Source organism: Lagopus leucura, unplaced genomic scaffold (assembly GCF_019238085.1).
Source record: "Lagopus leucura isolate 7727_CA_CO unplaced genomic scaffold, USGS_WTPT01 Super-Scaffold_1, whole genome shotgun sequence".
In the NCBI taxonomy this organism is placed as follows: domain Eukaryota; kingdom Metazoa; phylum Chordata; class Aves; order Galliformes; family Phasianidae; genus Lagopus; species Lagopus leucura.
This window is the reverse complement of record NW_024962250.1, coordinates 31,110,217-31,124,698: the sequence shown is the minus strand read 5'-3', so window position 1 is coordinate 31,124,698 and position 14,482 is coordinate 31,110,217. Positions and strand designations below refer to the sequence as shown.

The 14,482-nt window shown below is 42.1% G+C and overlaps 1 protein-coding gene across 1 annotated transcript in view; it reads left to right on the top strand.

Moving 5' to 3' along the window:
• The first annotated feature begins 439 nt into the window (after nucleotides 1-439).
• Nucleotides 440-14,482, top strand: part of SETD3 (SET domain containing 3, actin histidine methyltransferase) — a 52,199-nt gene continuing 38,156 nt past the window's right edge. The window contains exon 1 of the mRNA XM_042863518.1: nucleotides 440-510. The gene's annotated coding sequence lies outside the window, so the exon portion shown is untranslated. The remainder of the gene's footprint in view (nucleotides 511-14,482) is intronic.

Sequence of the window (14,482 nt, the reverse complement as noted above, 5' to 3'; positions counted from 1 at the left end):
TCGTCACGTCAACGTCACCGGAGCGCAGCGCGCGAGCCCCGAGCGGCCGCCGCGCGGCGGCCAATGAGAAGCGGTAGAACACTCCAGCAACCAATCCCGTCTTTTTCAGTGTCCGCTAAGCGCGAGGAGCAGTCCCGCAACGGTCTGCCCCGGCCTTAGAACCGACCAATCACAAGGCCGAGGGGACAGGATTGCAAGCTGCGCAAGCCAATGGGCTACCGAAGGCGTGGGATAATTCCCAGCCAATGGAGGAGCCCCCATGCCCTTTCTTAGGGTCGGCAGAGGAGAGCCTATGGATTGGTCGCCGAGCGTCCCTCTGGGGGCGGAGCCTCCCGTGTGGCCGCAGTTGGACCAATGGCGGCGCGGGGGCGGGGCCGTGCGCTGGCTGAGCGGGGTTGGGCCTCGCTCGGCCTCCGCCTCCCCACCCGCGGGCAGCGGCGTCCGGCGGAGGGACGGCCTGGGTTCGGCGCCGCTCCCAGCAGCCGAGGCCGCGGCCGCTCCGCGCGGGAGGTAAGTGGAGGTCGTGCCAGGGACCCCTCGGGCGCCGGCCTCCCGCGCGGCGGTGTCGTTCCTGGAGCCCGTCCCTCCGCGGCCCGCCCCGCCGCCTCCCTTCCTGTGCCGCGGGCGCGCTCCGCCGGCCCAGGCCTCGCCGGCCCGTCGCTTCCCGCCCGCCGCCGCGTTTCTCCCTTCTCCGCCTCTCCGCCTGGGTCGGCCTGAGGGGAGCCCGGCGCGACCCCCTCCGCTCAGCCTCGCCCTCGGAGGCCGGAGCGGGACGCCCCGCTTGGAGCTGCTTTCCCCGTGATGTAATCTCTGTGCGTGCCGCGCTTCGCACGCTGCCCGCTCCCTCCGTTCGCTGACGCCGACCCTTCCGCTCCCCAGCGCCGGTTCCGGCGGGGCTGCCGTTAAATACTTCTTCCGAGTGTCAGTTAAGCTGTTTGCCTACACGGAGGTCGCCCCCTGAGGCTGCTGAAACCCAACTTTGCACAGCTGTTCTTCATCCTCTTCCCGCCCAGCGTGCTCGCTACGGGTTGCTTAAGTGAAGCTGTGCTCCACAATTGTCTTTAGTTCTGAACGACTTCCTAAATTTTCCATCTGCAATTGATTTGTTGCCCAAACGCTGCACTGAGCCGTCAGAACAACCTCAGCCTTCCTTCTGGAAGCTGTTCTTTGCAGTGTGGAGCTTGGGACGAGAGGCCTGGTACCTGCTCTTCTGTGAACTTAATTTTGTGCGTGAGATGAAGCTGAGTGCAAATTCTTTCTCCCTTCTGAGGGTGTGCAACACAACCACCTGTCTCTTCAAAAGATGCCTCCGTTCTGTGGGTGTTAGTAACATTACCTTAATGTCTTAACTCTTCTGCTTTCAGTTGTAAGCTTGTTTAAAAAAATCAAATAAAAAGCCACAGTGTATTGAAACTACTGTAGGTGAGTAAATGGCTGTACTGTTCTGAATGCCTTGCGTCTGGTTCCTGGTGTAAAATAATAAGCCAGTAAGTACAAGCTGCAGGGAATGGTGTGATGGTGGGAAGGCAGGAATGCTTCCAGATAACTTTACTCTGTTAAGTAACTTAATATGGTAGAAGCTCAAGCATGTCAACTTGTGCTTTGATAGAGCTTTGAGTTATGTTGAGCTAGCTGGGCTGAAGTACAGTTGAAAATACCTCTGTAGCACAGGAGGTCTCTGTATCTAGAGCTTTATACTTCACCATAGTGGTGCTGATCTGTAGCTTCCCTGTCACCATATGAGTGTTCAGTAGACCACTGTTCGAGACCAAGCCCTGATGCCTGTGGCACAAGCACTAAGTAGTTCTGGAAGCTGGGTTGTTTAGGCTGTGTTCTGGTAGCTGCAGTCAACTGGATAATTTGCTTCATTCCTCAAAGCTATGTTATGGTGACACAAAGTTAATAATTGAAATAAAAACAGACATTCAAAAACATTGAAAGAAATTTTTTCATTAATTCTGCTCGGAAGGAATTTGCAGATCTGTTAGTCTTCAGGAAGAGCTAAACTCAAAGCAACAAAACAACAGAAGTGGAGTGAAGTGGTAGAGTTTAACAGTCCATTTACCTGTTTTCTGTGCTTATTTTTTACTTTTCTGGTTAAATAGTTAGGAGGAGATGGCTCAAAGGGGAGGCACTGAATGTATTAATCATTAAAAAAGAGCCTGGCTTGTTTCCTGCATGGCAGCTAGTAAGTCGTCTTCCCTTGAAGATCAGCGAGGTGTTTATAGTAAGCAGCATTCCTTCTGCCTAAGTAAGTTCTGCAGAAGGCGGGTAATGGTGGATGTACAGTACTACAGCTCTCAGTGTAGCAGTTCACAATTAGCAGGCTGGTGATAGTAATTATAAAATATGTACATAGATTTGGGGTGTTGTCTTGGATTTAGGCACTCTTCTTTACCCTTCGGTATTTTGATTTACTTTTGAATTAAACTTTGGGTAAGAAATTATTAATTTGAGGCAGTCTTGAATGTAATATCTAACTAGCAACTGAAGTGAAACAGGAGTCAAACTGACAGAACTGTGGTATTATGTAGATCTAGGAGCATCTTCAGTATCCCAGGTCAGAATATTGCCCTGGGTATTCTCTCAAATTCTAGTTAGAAAACTGAACGTGTTTGAGATTAGCTCCCAAATAATTAGCTGGACTTGGTGTCAGTGTTCTTTGTAAGCAGATCAAATAAGGATTTTGCTTATTGTAGGGATTTATTTTACTGCTACTCTGCAGAGTGGCTGCTCCCCAGTATCGTAGTAGCATTTGCATACAATAGACCCCATCTTAGCTTCAGGTTAAGGAGAGAATAATGAAGCTTGTTCTTTGCAGACTGCATGCGTGTAGCAGTGGTTCAACATTCTCTTTTCTAGACACTGTAGACTTGCGTGGATGCTGACAAACCTGTGGTGGTACCATTTTTTTTCATAGCAAACAAGGGATTAAGAGTTGAATTCTAGCTATCCTTTGCCAGCTAACTTAGAGAAGCTTTGGTTTCCTGTGCCTGATTTCGGGTGCTTAATAGTGCTTTACTGAGTGTAAATTCTAAAAGTAAACTACTTTGTGATGTTATCTTAAGTGTGCTCCAGTGATGTTGTATAGCTGTGATCTATTTGGAGCCCCACTTTGAAGAGGTTTGTATTTTAGTAATTCAAAGGCAAATTCAGTGCCCAAGAGTGTTTTTAACATTGCTTTACATTCTTGTACTCGCCCTTTGTCAGCCGTAACCTTCTCTGTTCCCTTTTTCTGTTTTTAGCTACTTGTCCTACATTGGCTTTTCCACCAATGACTATTCTGGTTGTTCAGTCTATCCCTGTCCTCTACCCTTCCTGTACTGTTCAGCAATTCTACTCATGCCTCTTGTGTTCCTTACTTTTTGAAGTGGGGAAGAATTGGCACTGAAGGCTCACATTCAGTTCTGGAATCAGTTACCAGGCCAGAGCAGCAGACCTGTCAGCTGCAGGGAGAATTCTGCTTGTCTTTCTAGCCCTGTTCTGAAGCATGCTGAGGCGGGAAAGATTTGGTTGAGGTAGGTTTTGTCTCCTATGTGTATATATGAACAGATGTTTACAAGCTTTGAAGCTATTCATATCCAGGTAGTACAACATGAGCAAAAAGTGTGTTTCTGGGACTATAGTTGCTGATGTCCTATTAAAAATCAAAATGGAGTATAACTTCTCTTTTGAGATATCCTATACTTTTCAGAAGGATTTTTGGTACTGCTGTTAGACTGTTAAATGTTAGGAGCAAATAAGTCCTTGATTTGGTATAAACACTGATCAACAAGTAAACATTGATGTGTTATCAGCTGTCCTAAATCCAAAACACAGCACCTTTGCAGCCTGTAGGAAGAAAACAAACTCTATCCTAGCCAAAACCAGGTCAAAGAGAATGATAGATTAGGAGTTATGTACTGTCTTATTTTATTCTTCTGTGTCCCTGATTTCTGAAAGAGGTGATTCAGCTCTTCTGGAAGTGATTGGACAGCAGTGCTTGAACCACTGGAGTTTTCAGCTAGCCTGTTATTATAGGCTGAAGTTATTGTAGCTGAGCATGGACTATAAATTGTGTCTGTTTTTGCTTTGCAGTCACTTTTGCAAAGAGTGTCAATAACCTGTGCTGGAGGTGAATGCATCTCTGGAGCTCTTTTGCTTTCATTTGGATTTTAAAGTTTTGCACGTGGCTCAGTTCCTAGTTTGTATGCATATGCAGGATATGATACACAATGGTTGAATTATTTAACTCAATAAAACTTAAGTCACTGGTAAATACTGCCTATGTTTCTTAGCAAGTAGTAGAAGTAGATCTTTGTCTTAGTACTTTAAAGCCCTACTGACCAAAGTTTTTATGTGGTATTGTTTTAGTGGAGCAGGTAAAAGGTGTAGTATGAAGTTTTTTTTTTTCCCTCAGAACCTGCATTGACAGTCCAGTGTCTCTGATATGCTGGGTCTTACTTTGATGCTTGTACAGTGATAACTTAGTCCCTTTAAGCTATGAGCTCGTCTGGGAGAAGGGTTTTTGATAACCAAGCATGAAGTGCAGACTGTTTCCAGCCAGGCCTTCAAGGAGTTGGATTGGTTTTAGGGCCCATCTGAGACACTCTTATTTTTACTTTGTGATAAAGTTTGTTTTCTGTATGTATGCTGTCCTACTGTTTAGATCAGCAGAGCAGGTAGTAAACAGCATTTGTCCCAGTAATGACTTCAGGGTATGCCACTAGTGAGTGCCTCCAGTTGAACTTTGTGCTGCTCGTTATAACTCTTTAAACCCAGCAGTTCAGCCAGTTTGCAGCCTGCCTCACTGACTGATCCTCTGTCAGCCTGTCCATGAGTATGTGATGGCAATAGTTTCAAAGGCCTTAATAGGGGTAAGTAACATCTGTTGGTCAAGTGTGGCTTACTCTTCATAATTCCATGGTGAGCAATCCCAGTCACCTTGCCCTTCATGTGTTTGGAAGTGTCTTCATGTTCCTTACCAGGTTAAACCCCAAATGGGCTCTGGCTTTCTTAGCTTCATCCTTGCACTCAATGTCTCACGTCTTCCTTCATGTCATGTGGCTCGCTTTCTACCTCTTCTGTTTTGTTGTTTGAGTTTTGTCAGAAGTACCCTGTTCAGTAGCTGGGATAGAGTTAATTTTCTTCCTAGCAGCTGCTATAGTGCTGTTTGGATTAAGAATGAGAATAATGTTGATAACTGTTCTAGTTATTGAAGATCATTGCTTGCACTAAACCAAGGACACTTCAGCTTCTCACTTGACTTGTCAGTGGGCGGCAGGGAGTGTACAGAACCAGGACAGCTGTCCCCAACTGGCCAAAGGGATATCCCACACCATGTTAGCACTGTGCTGAGCAATAAATTAGGTTAAATGGCAACAGTCATTCATGCTGCCTTCTTCTCACCTTTGCTTAACATCCTGCGTGCAGCAACAGACCATTTCTGAGCATGGAGGAAGTGACTGTTGAGAAGTCTCACCTGTTTACAGGTCTTAAAAATGAAAGAGTATCAGAGTATCACTTTCTATCCTTCAGTTCTCAAAGCCGTTCTCCTGGAGTAGGTGGAAGTGTTAGGCCAGTAGAGCACAGTTAGTGAAACCAAGAATACTTGCTGAGTTAGTAAATACTGAGTTACCTTTCTGCATTGGTTCTCTGACTGTAGGAAGCTATGTGAGGTTTGTTGGAGCATTTCATGCTACATTTTTTTTCTGAAATGCAGTGGACTATTACAACTTTGAAAAGTATTGTCTGAAAGTAAAGAGTTATGCTTAGGGGGGCTTTGTCACCTTTTTGTATGTGTGCAACAGCATTTCAAAGTTCACATCAAAACAATTGTTCTGCTGCTCTGAAAATTGCCACACCTTATTTTGTTGTTGTTGTTTTTTTTTTTTTAATTGCTCTTCTTGAAGGAAGAGGAGTTTAATGGGAGTATATTGAATTGTCACCAATTTCCTATTCTGTTGACTATTAATAGTTTAAAAGAGGTTTACAAATTTGGGCTTCTTAGTTCTTTAAAACTAGTGATAAAATATATTATCTTAAATTATATTTATGTAAGATATATTATATGTATTATATATAAGATATATCTTAAAATATTCATATCTTCTAGTCTTTGCTGGTCCCTTGCACATCTTTAAATATTAATTTGAGTTCTGCCAGTTCAACCCTTGATACAAAAGCAATTCTTTAATGCATCTGCATAGCTTGCTTCTTAAGGAACGTGTTATTAGGGAATAGTTGCTATTGTGTGTTTAAAACCCTGTGACCCGTTTGTCATGCTCGGCTTTTAGTTTTACACATAAAATGGGCTTTTCAAAACTGGCTCACAGCCTTCTGGGTGAGTGCTGCATAGAACTGTAATCTGGGTGGGCCATGGGCTTCTGCGTGGCATTGCTAGAGCTGCTCAGGTTCAGGAACTTGATGAAACTGATGTATTGCAACAGTTTTTGATGTTCCATTGCTAACATCTCTGAACCAGCAGCATTTTTATAACTACTGCTACTCACTATGAAGAATGAAATACCGCCTGGGTTTTGATACTCCTGACATTAATACATGCGTTTATGATCTTGCGACTGGATAATCTTTTCTTTGGAAGCTACCTTCTCCAAATAGTGTCTCAGCAGGAAGCTCAGCTATGTATGGATGGATTCGTTCTTCGACGACCTATGCTTGCTGGAGCATTATTTTTAGACCTGTGGAAAGTAGCATGGGTTGTCTGGTGAGAAAGAGAGAATAGCTGTCTGCCTTGGATGACCGGCAACAGCGTCTAATCTTCCACTTTGCTATGCACAGTTGCATTGGCAGCATATTAATATATTAACTCCTTAAAATAGAGAAGCGTCCATTCCCTCTGGAGCATGCTGCATCTGATTCTGTCTGTCAAGAGCAAAATGAAGCTGGCATTGTCAGACCAATTGGAGAGGCTTTGTGTGCTCTACAGTGAAGAAGCTGTTCCATGTAAAAGCTTGAAGCTGCAGAAAATGACTGTTGTGTTCTCACATGGTAGTCAGATGCAGATCGGTATCTCTTTTCTCCTTTTTTAAAAGTCAGCACTCAGTTATTTCTGACTTCATTCCTAGATGATGCTGGGGAATAAAAGTCAGGTCTGCAAGGGATCATAAAGTAGCATTTTTTTTTCTCTGTCTCACAGCTTTATGTAAAAATAAAAAAAAAATGCAAGTCCTGCTTTTAAAACAACGGCAGATAATGTTGCAGTTCTCTTATCATTGTAGGATGCCTGACTCACACAACCTGTTTCTCTGGCTTATTAAACCTTTAGATCAATGTCTGAATAGAAGAAACTGCTGCAGTGTAGTTGAAGTATGGGCATTTGGAAGACTAAGGTGAAGCAACAGCTTAATGTGATAAATGCTTACTTTTCTTTGCAGTGTCTTTGTAGTTGTTCTCTGGAAGTGGAGCAGAGGTAGAAATAGTAAGTTTTATTTTTTTTTCTGATGATACAAGCAACTAAAGACTTGTGCTGTAAACTCTTTGAAACTGCAGCCATAGTTTTAGTGTATACCTGCTTTGAAGATGGGAAGTTAATGTAGTGATGCAGCTTGAATGTGTTCCACCAGGGCCTTATTCCTGTGCTTGAGGAAAGCAAAAGTCTTTGCAACTTTGAGAAACATTTCATCTTCTCTAAGGATACAACTTTATTTTCCAACAAGTTCAGAAATGTCAGATCAGATGAATGACCGAGACCTGGCTTGAACATGTTTTCGCACATTACTGCTTCCAGAATGCATTTTCTGTGGTGTACAGAGACAGAGCAGTGAGGTGTCAGGGGCAGCCCCTGCATGGCCATAGTCAGTGCTCGTATCAGCACTGTCACTTGTGCTCTTTAAGGAAGAATTCCTTGGTTGCTTCCACTGTGGATGTCATGTCTGTATCTGGTGACTTGTCAGATTAAAGGGTAACAGTTCTGTTTGTGGAAGTAGCAAACTCTTTAGTACAAGAGCTGGGAAGCAGGATATTAATACTAATATTGATAGCACTCTTGTCAGGAGTCATGCTGATGCTTTTTTCCTCTTCTTATACCCTGACTGTGCAGAGGCAGTCCCAGTAAAATAGGAGCGCAGATATTCCAATGTTTTTAGCTATCAGTTTGGAAGAGCTGGAGATAAGAGATACTCAGGCTTCATAGGGATTTGTGGGGTCCTGTAGTTGTTTGCAGCTCCTTATCTGAACACTTGTAGGGTCTGGTCACATGCTTCCTCTGGTGGGCAGGATAGGTCAGTGACATGGCATGGCGCTTTTGTGGTCTGAGGCAGTGCAGGAGCAGCAATATTCTTCCTGATTGCATTCTGGGAGTGCAGGGAGCAATGCATTTACAATTGGCACTTCTGTGCTAAAATAAATGTTTAAAATCTTTGCTTTGGTTTGTTTTGTCACATGCAAACATGCAAATAAACACCAAAACTAGCAGAACTACTACTGTGCCCACTCTACTTGTTCTGAAGTGTGAAGATTAACATTTCATAGCAGTTTACAGTGCCTTGTGATCTGTATACATCGTTATCAAACTATGTATAATTTATTAAACATCTGAAAACTCAGGGCTGAGGCCAAATACATTTAATATTTCTGCACCTTTCTTATACCTCCAATAATCCAATAAATGCTTGTGTTAGAAGCTTTCATTTCAAACCCCCTACACTGTCACTTTGAGTTAACTTGGAACCTCTGAGGGTTCAGGTTGCCAACTATGAATGCCAAGAGATGAAAGGAGTCTAAGAGGAACCTGCTCCTTCACTTCCAAGGTCTAGAATTACTGCCAGGATTTCATCTAAAATGTCTATTCTCTTCTTCCAAGTTGGTCACGATTTCCCTACTAAATGGGGAGTAGACTTAAGGTGAGCGTGTTGGGAAGGCCTTCCAACTGTATTAAATCCTAGACTGCATCACATAGTTTAGGCTTTCATAGTAAAAGCTTTTCAAAACATATTTGTGTGAATGTGCGTTCAGACAAGTATGTGCTGTGGTTCATGGCCAAAGCCTGGTGTCCTCTGCATTGCTATGCTTTGAATATACATTTCTGTATCCATTTGAGGGGGTGGGGGGAGGTCTTCTTGGTGGTCTGATAGCAATCCCAAGCACTGCTAGTGGGGGTGTGGTGCCAACATACATTAGTGTGGAGAAAAGTTAGAAGAAACTGTGATGTTATCCAGAGAAAAACAGCAGTTACTTTAAAGCTGCCCAAATTCTCCTCTTAATTCACATATTAACAGATTCACGTACACTGGGTAATGTCAACTGAGTGCTCAAATAAAGGTCGTGAAGGGATTTGTGGTTCAAGCCATGGTGCCGGAACGGTCAGCCTGTGTATGCTGTTGGAAGAGATGAAGGTGTAATTATAGTCATTTTGAGGGCAGGAGTTGTGTGTGCTGCCGTGTAACATGGAGCAGATCCTAAGGTCTGTGCAAACTTGTTTGGTGCTGTGGATATCTTCCTTCCTCTGTACTGTCTGGTAGGGATATTTGCAAGGGTTTTTATCAGCATGTAAGTGTTGTAAGGAATGTGTGTGAGTAGGAAGCCCTTCAGAATGAAGGGCCAGTGGTGTCTTTGTATGGTTACATTCTGTGTCACCTCGCTGCTTGGATGAGGTTCTTAATGCTTGGATTAGTCACATTAGAAAATCCCAGATGCTGGGAGGAGCATCTATGGCATCTGCTGCCTGTGCTGTGATTAGAGATGTGGGCTGTCCTGTAATGATTGTAATTATCTGGAAGGAGCAGTCAGCCGGCAATGGTAAATGGTGTTGGAGTTGCAATATGTGCAGAAAGCAGAGGGTAGACAAAGGTGTTAAAACAAAAAATAAACAGAACTGATAGACTTAATTTTTTTTTCACTGCATAGAAATAATCAAGGGCCCTATTTCTGCTAAGTTGCTTGAGGGCATTCTACTTAGGTGGAATTATTGTTGCAATTAAATGGTAGTCCTTGACATTAAGCATCTTTGGCTTTAAATCTCTTCCTTGGAGACAGTCCACTTAATTGGAATATATGTTGTTCCCTAGTTTTGTGCTAGTTATGTCATTGACTATAATACAATTAGAGGACTTTAAAAAATAATAATAACAATCTATGCAGTGATACACCAAAACTTCTTACTGTTCAAGCAGACTTTATTCCACTCTGTGTGCTGTGTGAAGCAGACAGTGTAATATAATGATAGATATATCAATCAACATCTAATTTTTTTATTTTTTTTTTGTACATCCTAAAGAATTTGCATTCAATACCAGAAAACATATATTTTTTTTTTTTTTTCAAAGGAAGGAGTGGTGGAAAGAGCCAAGTTAGGTGGAGTTCTGTTTTAAAGAGGCGTCCTCTCTTTTGATCATTAAAATTATTCAGATTGTTGACTAAGAAGCAGTTGCTGTGAGGGCTGACCCACATGAAATCTGTATTTGGGGACTCAAAAAGCAAATTGCATGATATATATGATATATTGCATGATAATGCTTAGATACCATTGTCATAATCTTCAATTGCATCCAAGGCTCTCTCAAACTTTCAGGAAGCCTCTGTCTGAACTTACTCTGCAGAGAAATCTGGTTGTTGTTGGCATGCAGCATTGGGAAGCAGGACACGTCATGTTAAACCATCACAGGAGCTGTTTTGAAAATTGATGGGATTTTTGTGGCTGTATGGAACTCCTGGAAATCTGTTTAGCTACAGGAGGTAGCACACAGTTGCTAGTTGCTGTTTTAGCATACCACCATTCGGAATTTGACTTGTGATAGTATGTTACTTTCTGATATACCTGTACAGCTGAAATGCTTGTATCTGAGAAAAGCAGTATACCCCTACAAGTGTTATGTATAGCTGTGGCAGTAGAAATTGGGAACGATGTTTGCATTTTTTAATTAATGGTTTTACTGCGTATTTTGGAGAATTCTGTTAGGTGAGCATCAGGAGGGTTGTTGTTGGCAGCAACTGCTCTCAATTGCTTGTGGACCAAACCCTTATAAAATCTCTTTTATCTTTGGAAGGGGTTGCTTTTGGGATTGTGTAACCATAGCAAACAGCTCGTGGAGCTTAAAGCACGTAAGCAGTATTTTCACAAACAATCAAAATGTATTTTACATCAGGGTTTATTGAAGCACGTGTCAGCCACGTGACTGCCTTATGCCTTCCTAAAGAGCCCAGCTGTAAAATTAAGTAAAAACAGCATCTTGTTGGAAAATAGTTGCTTTGCACGAACTGGATTTTTCTGAGTAAGTACAAAACCAACAATGTTCTCTTAGTATTTTTTAAATACTTAGTTGATGTTAACTGCTTTTGAAATAGGAACGAATTCATTTGCAGTATCTGTATTCAAACTCATCCTCTAGTAAGAGGAAAAACATTCCTTTGGAGGCATTAAGAGGAGAGGCGTAGATTTCAAACCTTTTGTTGCCAAGTTCTTTTAATTAGTGAAAACTTGAGATAAATTTTTAGCGTTGGTCTGATATTTATTTTCTCTGATTTTGCTCGTGTTCAGTGTTTCTTTTGTTTTCAAACGTTATTCAGTTAATTGTAGATGCCTATACTTTGGATACAATTCTGTACTTTCTTTAAGGAACACCAAGGCTCAGACCTACTGGCTTGACAGATCTCTTAAAGAAAATCAACAGGGAGAAGAGGCAGAGGTAAAAGGTTCCTGAAAGGGAGTAAAATCCAGCTGCTTGCTGATAATGGAGGAAGTGCTTTGAGAGGAAATACCTGAATGAAAAATCATGAGGTTTGCAGAGTTTATCTTGGGAAGACTGTTCTTGTTGAGAAGAAGTGGGGACAAATTATTTCATTCACTTCTCTTGGGAGAGGAAATGTGCAGTCCCATTGCAAATGGGTCATGTGTCTAAATAAGGTCTTTCAAGGGGAGATAAAAGTGAAACTCATATGAAATAGGAGAAGCTGGCTTGGGGATTTTTACAGCCTTGTAAAGAAAGAAAGCTTACTCAGATGCAGCCTGGACCACAAGAAGTTGGATGAACACACTGAAGAAAAATCCCTCTTTGTGGTGCTTTTCTTGTAGCTCCAGAAGGATCTGCTCTTAGTTGCTGTCATGATTCTTTCTATGGTAAAAATCTGACAGGAGAAAAGAAGTGGATGGCAAAGGATGAAAATAATAGACTGTAAAAAGAGGCAGAGAAACTTCTCGCTATCTCACTGGGAGAAGATGGATAATGCCCAACTTTTCTTCATAGAAGCAGGGAGATACTGGGGAAAGTGGCAGCTGTTTGCTCAGGCTGTTGCCTCTGTAGGGTAGATAGCTTGCAGAAAGAAAAGATTGAGGTAGAAGTCCTGTGTTTACATTGCATTCAAAGTAGAATGCATTCTTAAGTGGAAATGGTGTAGGCTTTCTACCATCAATCTTCTTAGTGTTTTTTCCTGTTAGTTTTTGTTACCACTGAAATATTGTAATATTTCAGATGCCCTTGAAAAGTTGGGGGAAAAGACTGCCTTGTTACAATCTTACAATTTAAATACAACTACAGAAACATGTTGGAGAAAGGGTACATAGTGAACTGCAATGATACTGTCTTTCATAGTGCTTTTGAGGCAAGTTTATGGGGGAAATGGAAGAAAAAAAGGGAAGGGTAGTGCTGGGAGAGGTAATAGCAAGAAGGGATAAAGCACAATGAGGATGAGAGTGAGAGCTGGAAGGAAAGGCATTGAAACTGTAACAGCCATTTATTTACTGGGAACATCTAGATTAATACTTCAGGAGAGATGAGAGTGTTAATGTGGTTTCCAAGTGACATGATGTAGGTGGTTTTTACAAGCAAATATAGTGTTCATTGTAAGTGTATAAACTGAATTTTCTTAAAGATCACAGATATCTTCCTCCACCTACGCTGTTCTTACACTTCTTGATTCCATGCTTTCTATTCACTGAAATGTGTTTATCTTTACCAGCAGTCATAAGATTCAAGTTAAAAACAAAACAAAAACCCAACCCTTAACTCTAGTATTGGAAGCAAAAGGCCAAAGTCCCATTCAGCCTGGTCATACAGAATATAAAGTGCATTCTCCTGCTTACAGATGGGAGAACTGATATCGGTTGCCTATAGGCACGTCCCTTAAGCCCCTGGATGTTCAGTGTATGTTGATACAAGATGTTTATACACTTCCTTAACAGAAGTAGAGGGGAAAATGACTTAGTCTAGGCAGTCAATTTTGGAAAGAAAAAAAATTGCAAGCCTGGTTTGTGTACATCCTACTCATGTCAGAGCAGCCAAGGAACGTGTCCCACAACCACCTACTGTGCTCACCTCCCATTGCTCTTTGCATATCTTGAGAATTTCTTTGTCTTCTCCTTGTCTGCCCTCATCAACTCATTTCTGTCCTTCTAACACCCATTCTGGATTTGCACCCCTCACCTTCTGTGCTGGTGTATGGCAAGAAGATGGGTGGGGTGGGAACTTATGGAAGGAGGACATAATGTAATTGGCATCTACAATGATCTGAACCAAAGGTGATGCAATATTATGGCATTCCACTGCATTAGGAATATGCTGGTGATCCCTTTGACTTAATCAGGTGACTCTTGCTGTGGGAATTCCAGACTCGGTAGTTGTTATAAAAGCTCAGTGAAGTTTTGAGTAACTGGTTTACTGCTTTGTAAACTCAAAAGTAATGGTTGAAGCAAATGAAGCTTCTGCAGTCACGTCAGTTCTGTCTGCTGGTCATTCTTCCCTCTTAATCCGTCAGCATGTTGGACATTTTCAATCCAATTTCAGAGTGGAAGAGTTCAAGCATGACGTGGCCAGTTTGCTCAAGGGAAAGCTGCCTTGAGAATAGGATATGTTTGGCTTGTTTGCCCAGCAATCGACATGAATGGTGGTAGTTTTGCTCAGTGTATTTAGATGTAGCCAAACTTAACAAAAGATGATGTTGCCCAGCTAGAAGGGGGGGCTTCTGAAGGCAGTGTGGAGCTGATAAAGAGCTGTGGAGGGGAACAGAGAGCATTGCAAGAGTTCTGGGATCTCTGGAAAGGTGTGTATAAGACAGAAAGAGGCAGTTTCAGAGTTTTTAAAAACTAATAGTAACATACTTAAAGCTAATACAGTATTTCCTTAGAACAGTTATGTTCACTGCTGAACACAATTACAAGCTAGAAGCTTCTAGTTTTACACACTGAATGAGAGGAAGATATCTTTATAGTTTCTTAATTTCTCGTCTTAGACTTTTTTTCTATTAAACTTACCTGCAGCTGTGTTTTTGTAAATGCCGCAATGAACTTTTTGGTGGTCTTGTGAATGGGAAAAGTTAAGATTTTTTTTGTTAATAGTTAGAATGGAATAATTCTAGTGGTTTTTTTCTGCCTATTTTTCCCCCTTGAAGTACTGTTTGCTAGGATCCGTATTCCTGTCATCCATGCTTTGCATTGCTTCCATATGGAAACGTGGCCCTGTGAAGTGGTCAAGTTCTCACATATCATAAGTATTAACATTTCCTTTCAGAAAGCTAAGTAGTATTCTTATCTCTGTATTTGAAAAAAAAA